Genomic DNA, 10,374 nt, shown 5'->3' with positions numbered 1-10,374 from the left:
AGGATTCATGGCATTCTAGTATTGCCAGCTGTGTAATCCAGCTAACTGTGTGTCCTACATTCTACCATTCTGCTTATTGAAAGACAAAGTGAAACCAGCCTGGCCTGTGCATATTACACGTGTTCAAATTTTACCTTTGGTACTTAAAATACATCCCAGTTTCTTGCATTCTACAAATATACATTTTTTAATAAAATGAATGCATAAAAATGCAAACATTGAAAGTTGGATAAATATCCCAACTAAAACAGCTGCTACATTTGTACACTGCCAAAAGTTGGGGTTAAACAAAATGTTGGACTTACCTGAAGGCTTGTTCTCTTCAGTGGGGCAAACTCATCCAGACTGGTTAGGTCACACTCCCTCTTGCTCCAGGTAGGGCTGTGAGTTCGATTGGTCAATCCTGTAATGTCTCATGAAAGTAGGGAAGGATGGTCAGGTAAGCGGCCCTACAGATTTGTTCCACAGGTGCTCTTGCTGAAACAGTGACTGACATAGCCACTGCCCTCGTGGAATGAGCAGTAATACTTTGAGGCACCTGTAGCCCCATGTTTGCTTTTGACACCCTTTTCCCCGGGTTCACTGAGCTATGTGACACAAACTGCATCTGTTAGCCAAAAGGATGCAGTTCTCTTGCACACAGAGCTCTGTGTGCATCCAGTTTGTGCCACATCCTTTCCTTTGGATTGGCTGGATTGGGAAAGGGAGGAGCCAGTGGATGGTTTAAATGATAGGCCAAGCTTACAAATGAGGGATCTGTTCTAGGTATCAGGGAGTCCTTGTGAAATGTACTAATTCACTCCTAACATAAAGTTCTCAGTTTGATATCCTCTTGGCAGAGATTACAAAGGCAACCCTCCACAAAAGAAACTTTAACCCTACTGATCTTAGGGGTTCAAAAGAGATTTTGTCAGTGCCTGCAATGCTTTAGACAGACTCCAGGTACGGTGTGTTTGACTGGTGGAGCTATTTGCATAGTTCAGTTTAAGAATCTCTTAACATGTCTGCTGGCAGCAATGTTACACAGCCCAGTTTCCCAGAACCGCTGCAAGTATTATTTGCCTTTTAAAGGTATTTGATTGCAAATAGGGATGGGCATGAACCAGAAAAATGGAGATTTGTCCCAGTTTGTGAGGTCCCACGAACCTCCTGCAGTTTGCAAACGAGGTCAGTTCAAGAGGTTTGTTTCCCTTTAAATGGCTTTTGCAAGCCATTTCAGTGATCCCTTTTGCCCCCCCCCTTTAGAGTCCAACATTTAAATGCTTTCTGAGTTCACTTGCGAGTTGCATGGCAGCAGCTTGCAAAAACCATTTAAAGGGATCCTTTCAAATCAGAGCCATCAAACTCTTGTTGCGAGAGCCAGATCTGACATAAATGTCACTTTGTCGGGTTGGGCCATGCATGCCATAAAATGTAACACATGGTATCAAAGAGATGAACTTTGTAAAGGTGATTTCAGATGCCAAATAGCAACAAGTTAAGACAATAGCAGGCTTGACTGGATTACATGTGATATGCCAATGGGTAATAGCCACGGAGATACCAGCATTTGTAATAAGACAGGAAACCTAGGTCTCAATTCTGTCCAGTAGGATTCAGTCCAGGAGGATGTAAAGAATAGATGGACATAAATCTGACATTAGAAACCGTAACATTCAGTTGGTGACCTAAGAGTAGCAGTGCTTTTACAAAGGAATTTCAAAGGGAGGTTAGAAAGAGACTGCTGAATTGTAATGGATAATGAAGCTCAAGACAATGCATCCTGGACTGAACTGAAAGCTAGTTTTCCTGTTTCATTACCAATTTGTCCTAATCCATTGGAATCTGAAATCACTGTTAGAAGAACAGACTGGGGATGGTATCTTGCTCAGTCCTCAAAGACTACAAACACCATAGAGCAAGCTAGACAGATAGATAGGTTCATTATCAGTCTCCTTCCTGTTCTGCTTTCACTCACCTTTTCTAACCAATAGATTGTGTCTCATGGAACTCTTCTTCCCTGCATGCATCAGGAGGAACAGCATGGTGTCTCTCCTGCTGCTCTGAACTAAGCAGAAGGCCTACTACAAACTGAAGCCATCCAGTTAGTAGAATAGTTTAGTCACTCTTTTCTCTCCACTACATCTTTTTGATACCTTTCCTTTAAATAAATTTTAGGTATTGGTTTCTTAACTTAAACAAAGGTCTCTCTGTGCAGTTTGTGAGATAATGTGGCAACCATTGGACCACGCCAAACTGATGTGCTGAAGATCAGAAGGAGCATTCTGCTAAATGAAGATAAGGATGGCTGCCTGACCAGTCCAGTCATCCTAAACCAGACCCAACAATCACTACACTCCAAAATATAAGGACCAATCAAAGTGTTCTGATTCACCATCAGGGTTTAAAAAAAATAACAAAATTCAGATAACAGAAAAATCCAATCTTTTTTTATTAACTTTTCAGAATAAACCAAAATAATTTCTTCAATATATATTGTACTTGTCAGTATACTCCCTCCGAGGAAGTGTGCTTGCACACGAAAAGCTTATACTTGGAATAAAACTGTCTTAAAAGCTGCCATGGGTCTCCAGCTGTTTTTTTTCTCTTCCTCCCCAAAAGAGGAGGAGCTGCCCAGAAACAGAAGCTGTATGTGTGTGCACATGGAAGATTTGTTTTTGTATCTCTCTGCAAAAAAGCCATGGAGCATTCTTTCTCTCTCTGCTTGAGAGAGGAGGGGGGAAGGGAAGGGAGGCAGGAAGCAAAGAGCCACTGAGGAAGCTGGAAAAGGAAATTGGATAAGGAAGTTGCCAGTGAGCCAGACCTAAGCCCTGTAGGGGCTGGATCTGGTCTGCGGGCTATATGTTTGACCTCCCTGCTTTCAATGGTTATTGCAAGCTACTCTGCTATGACAGCGTGGCTTGGAGGAGGCATTTAAAGAGTCTGTGATGTCTTTAAGTGCCTTCTCCAAGCCCCACCAGTGGCACCAGCATGTCTGTCAACATGAACCCTTTTGGGAGGTTCGTGTGACTCGTGAGGATGGGATGGCACTAATTGAGGTTTGTGAGCCATGGGCTGGGCCCGGTTTTGTGATTAACTTCAGTTCATAATTCTGTTCATGCCCATTCCTAGTCTCATTCTGTTCATGCCCATTCCTCCTTGATGGATGGCCGCCTGGACTCTGCCACAGAAAACCTGGACTGGGCTTTGAAGGCTGTGGCTGGGTGGCTCAAGTAGAGCTGGTTGGAACTTAAACTATCAAAGACGGAGCTCCTGTGTCTGTGCTTGGGAGGGGATGGTTCAGGAGTCAGTCTTCCAACCCTCAGTGGGACATTGCTGGTGCCAGTTTGGAGGGTTAGAAGCCTTGGGGTGGTCCTGGATGCCTTGCTTTCTATGGAGCCCAGGTCATCACAGTGGCCAGGTCTGCCTTTTGTCACCTACAGCAGGTCAGGCAATTGATTCTTCTATGTTTCTAGTTCCAATGATAAATAAGCCTCCAAACTGAAGAAAGACAGATGAAAAGTCTTGATATCTAGAACAGATGTCTTTGGAAGGGCTTCTTTTAGTTCCATGAACTAAATACTGGACTATTGTCACTCCTTTGTGATTGGAAAGACTGCTTTTGAATTGTCTTCTGTTTATGCTTTGTTTTGCTACATGCTTTCTGTTTGAGGTTCTATGTGCAAATTTTGTCAGTACACCACTGACTTCTGCATTACATTGTCTTGTTTAAAAATTATGGTGTCTCTTAGCGGTTTTTTTATTTGCATGGCTGTACGCTAAGATCCTATAGTTTGTTGGATCTTGGCTGCATCTAGGTACAGAACTGGACCTTGAGAATTGCTTGACAGGTTGTTGTCATAGAACATTCACTGACATCCTCGCCAATTCTAAGAACCATGGGCATTGTGGCCAGAATGGAGCAATGAAAATCACCTCTCAGGGGAATATGAGTACCTGTTTGTTGTTGGAAGATGCTAAGAAGTCCAAAGCGGTTCAGAGCTCATTCTCCCAGATCTGTGTCTTTCCTGCTTAGCCAATCTCCTTGAGTATTTGCAAGACCTAGTATGTGTTGTGCCTTCAGAACCATCAGATTAAGCTTCCTTGTAGAGAGGAGCTGCCTTGGTGCCCCCTTTACATTTGTTGCGAGCTTTTGCTGTTGCGTTGAGTTCGATCCCCGGTGGAAGCTGGGTTTTCAGATAGCCGGCTCGAGGTTGACTCAGCCTTCCATCCTTCCAAGGTCGATAAAATGAGTACCCAGCTTGCTGGGGGAAAGCGTAGATGACTGGGGAAGGCAATGGCAAACCACCCCGTAAAAAAGTCTGCCGTGAAAACGTTGTGAAAGCAACGTCACCCCAGAGTCGGAAATGACTGGTGCTTGCACAGGAGACCTTTCCTTTCCTGTCAGTCCTCCTCAATACAGGACTTGAATTAAGTAGCAGAAGGCAAACAGAACTAGTTTGATTGCCCTTAACTCTAGTCAGTTTAAACTATTCAGCCTCTCTGCAGGTGTCCATTTGCCTTGTGCCACCTGATTTAGGCAATGTGCTGCCTATCCCCTTCTGCTGGCACCTATGGTCACTAGTACATGAGGTGACTGTAGGAAGTTCATCCCTTTGGTTTTCCTAAACAGTCCATCATTTCAAATATTTCCTGAGAGCTGAAGTTACCTAAATCTGCTTGTGATGTCTCATGGTGAAGTCTTTTTGGTGAGTTAACAATGTCCATTGCAAGGGTCTTGCATGGAAACGGGCCCATAGAAACGTTGGAAATGTTGACTCTGGAATGAGAAATGCAGGAATTGCCTAGAAGACTGGTGGAAGGGGATGTGTAAAGGTTAAAAAATCATTCTGCTGCACAATCAGAAGAGTAGGATGAAGGGACTCCATAAAAACTTGCATTTCTTTCCCCTCAGGTTGAGAATTCTTTCCCCTCAGGTTGAGAATTGCTCTCCAGTCACCTTATATTTTGGGAATGATAAAAAGGATTGAGTAGAATTCCTGGAAGCGCTGAAGAGAGGGAACTGGTTCTATCACTCCAATGGAAAGGAAGTGCTGGACTGCCTCCAACAGTAAGAGCTATTTCTGCTCTGAATTGTGTAACCATGTTTGATAACCAAAATAATCCACATATTGGTTATCAACCTTTTCCTGATGTGGGCAAAGTTATGGAGTCAGCCTCCTATCAGGTAGCCAGGCGGTGGGTCTCTTGCCAGAAGCATTCTTGTCTTGTTTGTTGGCTGAGAACTGCCTGTGCTGAAACCTGGGGCAGTAACTGAAGGTGTTACTACTTCTGAAGTCCCTGGCCTCTCTGCCTCTTGTGGGAGCCCTATAGTTATGAAAGGAGTGAAAGTTTTTTCCTTTGTGTCTTTGTCCCTAGAAACAGAGCTGGAAGGTTTCACTTTCTTCTTTTTAGTTTTCACCAATGCTCTTTCTCCAAAGAGCGATCTACCCAAAAAATTTTCTGCAGACTAACTGGATTTAGATACGGGGTCTAGCTTCCAGAGTTTCAGCCACAAATTTCTCCTGACCACATCTGCTGAATGTGCTCTGGTGCAAAATCTTGTGATGCATCTGCTGCAAATTCAGCCACTCTCTTGATTTTAAGAAGAGACATTTGAAGAGTCAGAAAACCAGTCTCTGTATCCTAAAAGAGATTATGCACTCCAAATCCTCCCACTGGGGACAAAATTGAACCTAGCAACTCTAGTGTGTATGTCTAGGGTTTTTGTTGTTAGATTCAGGGAGAGTTGTAGCTCAATTGAAGAGCCTCTACTTGGCATGCAGACAGTTCCAAGTTCTATCCCTGGCACCTCCAAAGACCAGGCTGTTGCTTATGAGAAAGACTTCAGCCTGAGACTCTGAGAGCTGCTTCAATTCTGAATTGGGTTGGAGGGAGCTTGCAATGCCCAGCCATTTCATGTTTTCCCCTGGGTCTTAGGTTCAGTACATTGAGGGTTTGCTGCCCACTTGAGGCAGCACAGGGTCATCAGCCCTGTGCTGCACTGTTGGCTCTCCTGTCTGTCTATGTAAGTGCAGTGGAACTCAACCCCCTCTTCCCTTCCAAGCCATTGAAAGGGGCAGTCTTTTGTAAATGAAAAGGAAAAATAATATCTTTAGTTTGTTTGTGTCCTTCATAAAGTTTATATCTCTGCTGCCTGGCATTACCTTTTATGACATGCATGACCCACCCCCACAAAGTCCCATTTATGTCCGATCTGGCCCTCATAACAAATGAGTTAGACACACCTGAGGTAGACTGTCAGACAAGAATCTGGGAGTGAGAGGCAAAGTATCCCTGGCCTCTCCTCAAGGGTTAATATGAATAGTAAGGATGACACACAAATTCGTGAAGCGTTTCATATTTTGGTGCTTGCTTTGGCAGCACGTATATTAAAATTGGAACGATACAGAGAAGATTAGCATGGCCCCTGCGCAAGGAATTTGTGAACAGTAATAGGTCTGGTCCATTCTGCAGGTGTTACTGATTGGTCTCTTGGCCTGCGTGGTTCTTATAATCTTCAAGGCCAGAGAGAGAAGTGCGATGTTTGCTTCTCATGAGAACCTTAGGTCTATGTGATGCAAGGGAGAAAACTGTGGGTGATGAGGTAATCTTCTTGAGGCTTCTCTTGGAAATGTGTCCTGATTGAATGTCATCCTCACCTGATGATGCAGGGCCCAAAAGCTATAATTGAGCTAAGGCCCGAAAGAAGAGAAGACTAGCTGAGATTTTGACAGACTAAAGGCATGAACTATGACCTGCTTGAACTGCAATGGCTAGCAATGTAGTGAACGCCTGAGCTTTTGAATTTAAGGTTTGTGTCATCTAAAACAAGTTCTAAAAAATGTTTTCTTGCTGCATTGATTTTAAAGTTTTCTTGCCCCATGATTTTAGAGTAATGTGTTAGCTATAGAATATATTTTCATATTGATAGAAATAAAAAAAGCCTTTACAAATCTTTTTAAAAAATTAAACAATGGTCTAGTTACTTGTATACAATTGCCCTGGGAACCCACTGGGTTCAGCCTGGGACCTTTTTTCTCTCCCCCAAATGAAAACAACTTTATTGAAGATAAGACAAGGTAAAAAATAGATCATTAAATATAACATAAACCAGAGTAACCCAATGGGTTCAGCCTGGGACTCCTTTTTTTTCTCCCCCAAATGAAAACAACTTTATTGAAGATAAGACAAGGTACAAAATAGATCATTAAATATAACATAAACCAGAGTAAGAGAAACAATATCAAATAAATTGTCAATCAGCAGTACTACAAAACTGATAAATAACTAAGTAAATAAGTAAATAAATAAAACACCAATTATATAAATCAATCAAAACAGTGAGGGAAGATCACTTTGCATTATTTGTATAAAGTAAGTAACTCTAAACATAGAACAGGTTTAATTAAATCAGCTGTATTTAGAAATATAACATTTTTTTATAAATATGATTATTTGGAATGATCTCGTTTTCAGTAAGGTAAGTAACAATGGGATACCAAATTGCAATCAGCTTAGCTTCTTGAGGAACTGACATAATAGGCTCAAATAGGAATGGGATTTTATACATAATGAAGTAATCCCATAGTTTGCATTGCCAGATTTTAATAGTTGGTCTGGATTCAGAGATCTACAACAAAGCAATTACTGATCGTGCAACAGAAAGTAATAAGTGATATTTGATCACCAGTAGGATCAAACCAGTTGCCCAATAACAAGATTTCAGGTAACAAAGGAAGTGTAATTGAAGTAATTTGTTTAATCTGAGTAATGACTTGTGACCAGAATAGGTTAACGTATTTACATGACCACCAGCAGTGAAAAAAAAATCACCTCTGAATCCACACTGTTCTCGACAGTTTGGATCAATATTCTTTTGTATGTAATGAAATGTGGCTGGCGCTAACTACCAATGAGTAAGAATTTTAAAGGTTTGATATTTAATACTATAAATTTTAGAAATGTAGCAAGGTGAGGACCAGATTGAATTCCAGCATTTCTCAGTTAAATTTCATTGACAATCTACCGTCCATTTATCTTGATATGACAGCATAACTTGGTTGAGCATTTTTAATATCTTATAGATTTTAGAAAGCATTTTTGTGGAAGCCAGATCCATTTTGCTAGAAAGAGTTCAAAATCAGTCTGGGATCGTGTCAATGTCTCCTGAATAAAAGAAGATTCTAAGAGATGTTTGAGTTGTAAATAAGAAAACCACATCCCTTTCATTCCAAGTTTTTGTTCTAGTTTACTCTTCTCAATTATTTCCCTTTTATGAAGTAAATCTGAGAGGCGTGAAACTCGCATCTGTTGCCACTTGTAAAACAGATCATTTTGTAAGTCATTGCCAGGGGGAACCATTGTTGAAAGACATATGAAGAAAGTAAAGAAATTCCAGGAGATAAGATTTTTTTTGTAGTAAAGCCAAATTCGAATCAAATTTTTGAGATATGGATTTTGTTGCCATTTATGCTTAGTTATTAAAGTAGAATTTCAGAAGGAAGAGAACATTGAATAAGGAGAGATATAAGATAGCATTATCTGCACCCAGTGTAGGTTTGTAGATGCAGTTGCACGGAGTAATGAGACTAGACTTGTGGCTTCATAATATTTTTGAAGAAGAAGAAGAAGATATTGGACTTATATCCCGCCCTCCACTCCGAATCTCAGAGTCTCAGAGCGGCTCACAATCTCCTTTATCTTCCTCCCCCACAACAGACACCCTGTGAGGTGGGTGGGGCTGAGAGGGCTCTCACAGCAGCTGCCCTTTCAAGGACAACTCCTACGAGAGCCATGGCTGACCAAAGGCCATTCCAGCAGTTGCAAGTGGAAAAGTGGGGAATCAAACCCAGTTCTCCCAGATAAGAGTCCGCACACTTAACCACTACACCAAACTGGCTCTCTTAAGATTCAGAATATCTAGTCCACCCATCTGAGCAGGCCTAAATAGTGTTTTAATGTTACACAGTGCTTCTTGCCAGCCCAAAGAAAATTGTTTATATATTTTTGCCAAGATTTGAAGTCAAGTGCAGAAATTTCAATTGGAATAGTGTGAAATAGGTAAAGGAATTTAAGCAAAATAAAGCTCTTAATAAGGTCCATCCTGTTTGGCAAGGTTAAAAGCATACGGTTCCAATTGGACATTAAATGATGAATCTCTTTTTGCAAACTTCCAAAGTTAGCTTCACAAAGTTTTGTGAAGTCTAGTGGGATATTGATATCCAGATTTCTCCAACTATGAGAAGTCCAGTTAAATGTAAAAGAAGACTGTATTCTTTTTTTTAGTGGATGGTAATAATGTTGTGGGATAGATTTCAGACTTATTTTGATTAAAGTGTAGACCTGATACAGAGCTAAACTTAGACAAAATAGATTGGACTTCTGTTAAGGAATTAACGGGATTAGAAAGAAATAAAGCTATGTCGTTGGCATAGAGATTGATTTTGTGCATATAACCATGTACATAGATACCTTGAATATTGTTATTAAGTCAAATAATTTTGGCTAAAGGTTCAATCACTGATGAAAATAAAAGGGAATAGGGGACATCCTTGCGATGTAATTGTATTCGTTGAGAAACCAAATTGTTTGCAAAAATATAAGCTGTACGATGATAATAGATAGCTTGGAAAGCATTATGAAACTTTTCACCAAACCCCATGAATACTAGAATATGTTTAAGGTAATTTAATTCTACACTATCAAATGCCTTGTGTGCATCTAAAGATAGAAATACTAAATCCTTCAAATTAAATTTGCAAAAACTAATGAGGTTCAGAATTCTGTAGGTGTTATCAGCAATGTTTCTGTTTAAAATGAAACCTGTTTGATCAGAATTAAGGTAATTAGGTAAAATTATTTTTATTCCCAGAATTTTGGTGAACAGTTTTGCGTCTACATTCAAAAGAGAGATCGGTCTGTATGACGCTGGATCAGATTGATCTTTGTTGGGTTTGGGAATCAAAACTATATTAGCTTCAGTCCGAGAAGAAGGCATACAGCCTGTCTCAAGAATATTGTTACAAAGTTTTTGAAATGGTTCAGCTAATACAGATTTAAAAATGTTACAGTATTCAGGAGGGAACCCATCTGACCTGGGACTCCTTGACAGGGAAATTTAGTTTCAAATATTCATGGAAGCTCTGACCTGAAGCCAATCTCATTCATCATAACCTGTCATACACAACTGTTGTTGTTAGTATAAAATGGAGGAGGGGATGTCCCCTCTGAGAAATCTCTGGATTGGGCATCTGGATTTCCCCCCCTTCTCCAGCTTTTTTTGCTAGCTGATGTTGATATGGTATTACATTGGCTGTTGCAGATTTTTTGGCTGCAGTGCCTGATACATGAGAATGGAAATAGAGGGGTGGCATTAGAATGGCCATTGAGGCA

The 10,374-nt window shown here is 40.8% G+C and overlaps 1 non-coding gene across 1 annotated transcript; it reads left to right on the top strand.

Annotated features, from left to right (window-relative positions):
* The first annotated feature begins 6,347 nt into the window (after positions 1–6,347).
* Positions 6,348–6,453, top strand: LOC132576725 (U6 spliceosomal RNA). Its single transcript, XR_009555777.1, has one exon. It is a non-coding gene; the product is annotated as a U6 spliceosomal RNA (small nuclear RNA).
* The last annotated feature ends 3,921 nt before the right edge of the window (positions 6,454–10,374 follow it).

This window comes from Heteronotia binoei, chromosome 8 (assembly GCF_032191835.1).
Source record: "Heteronotia binoei isolate CCM8104 ecotype False Entrance Well chromosome 8, APGP_CSIRO_Hbin_v1, whole genome shotgun sequence".
NCBI classification, from domain to species: domain Eukaryota; kingdom Metazoa; phylum Chordata; class Lepidosauria; order Squamata; family Gekkonidae; genus Heteronotia; species Heteronotia binoei.
Note: the sequence above shows the minus strand (reverse complement) of the source record. Positions and strands in the feature narration are given on the sequence as shown.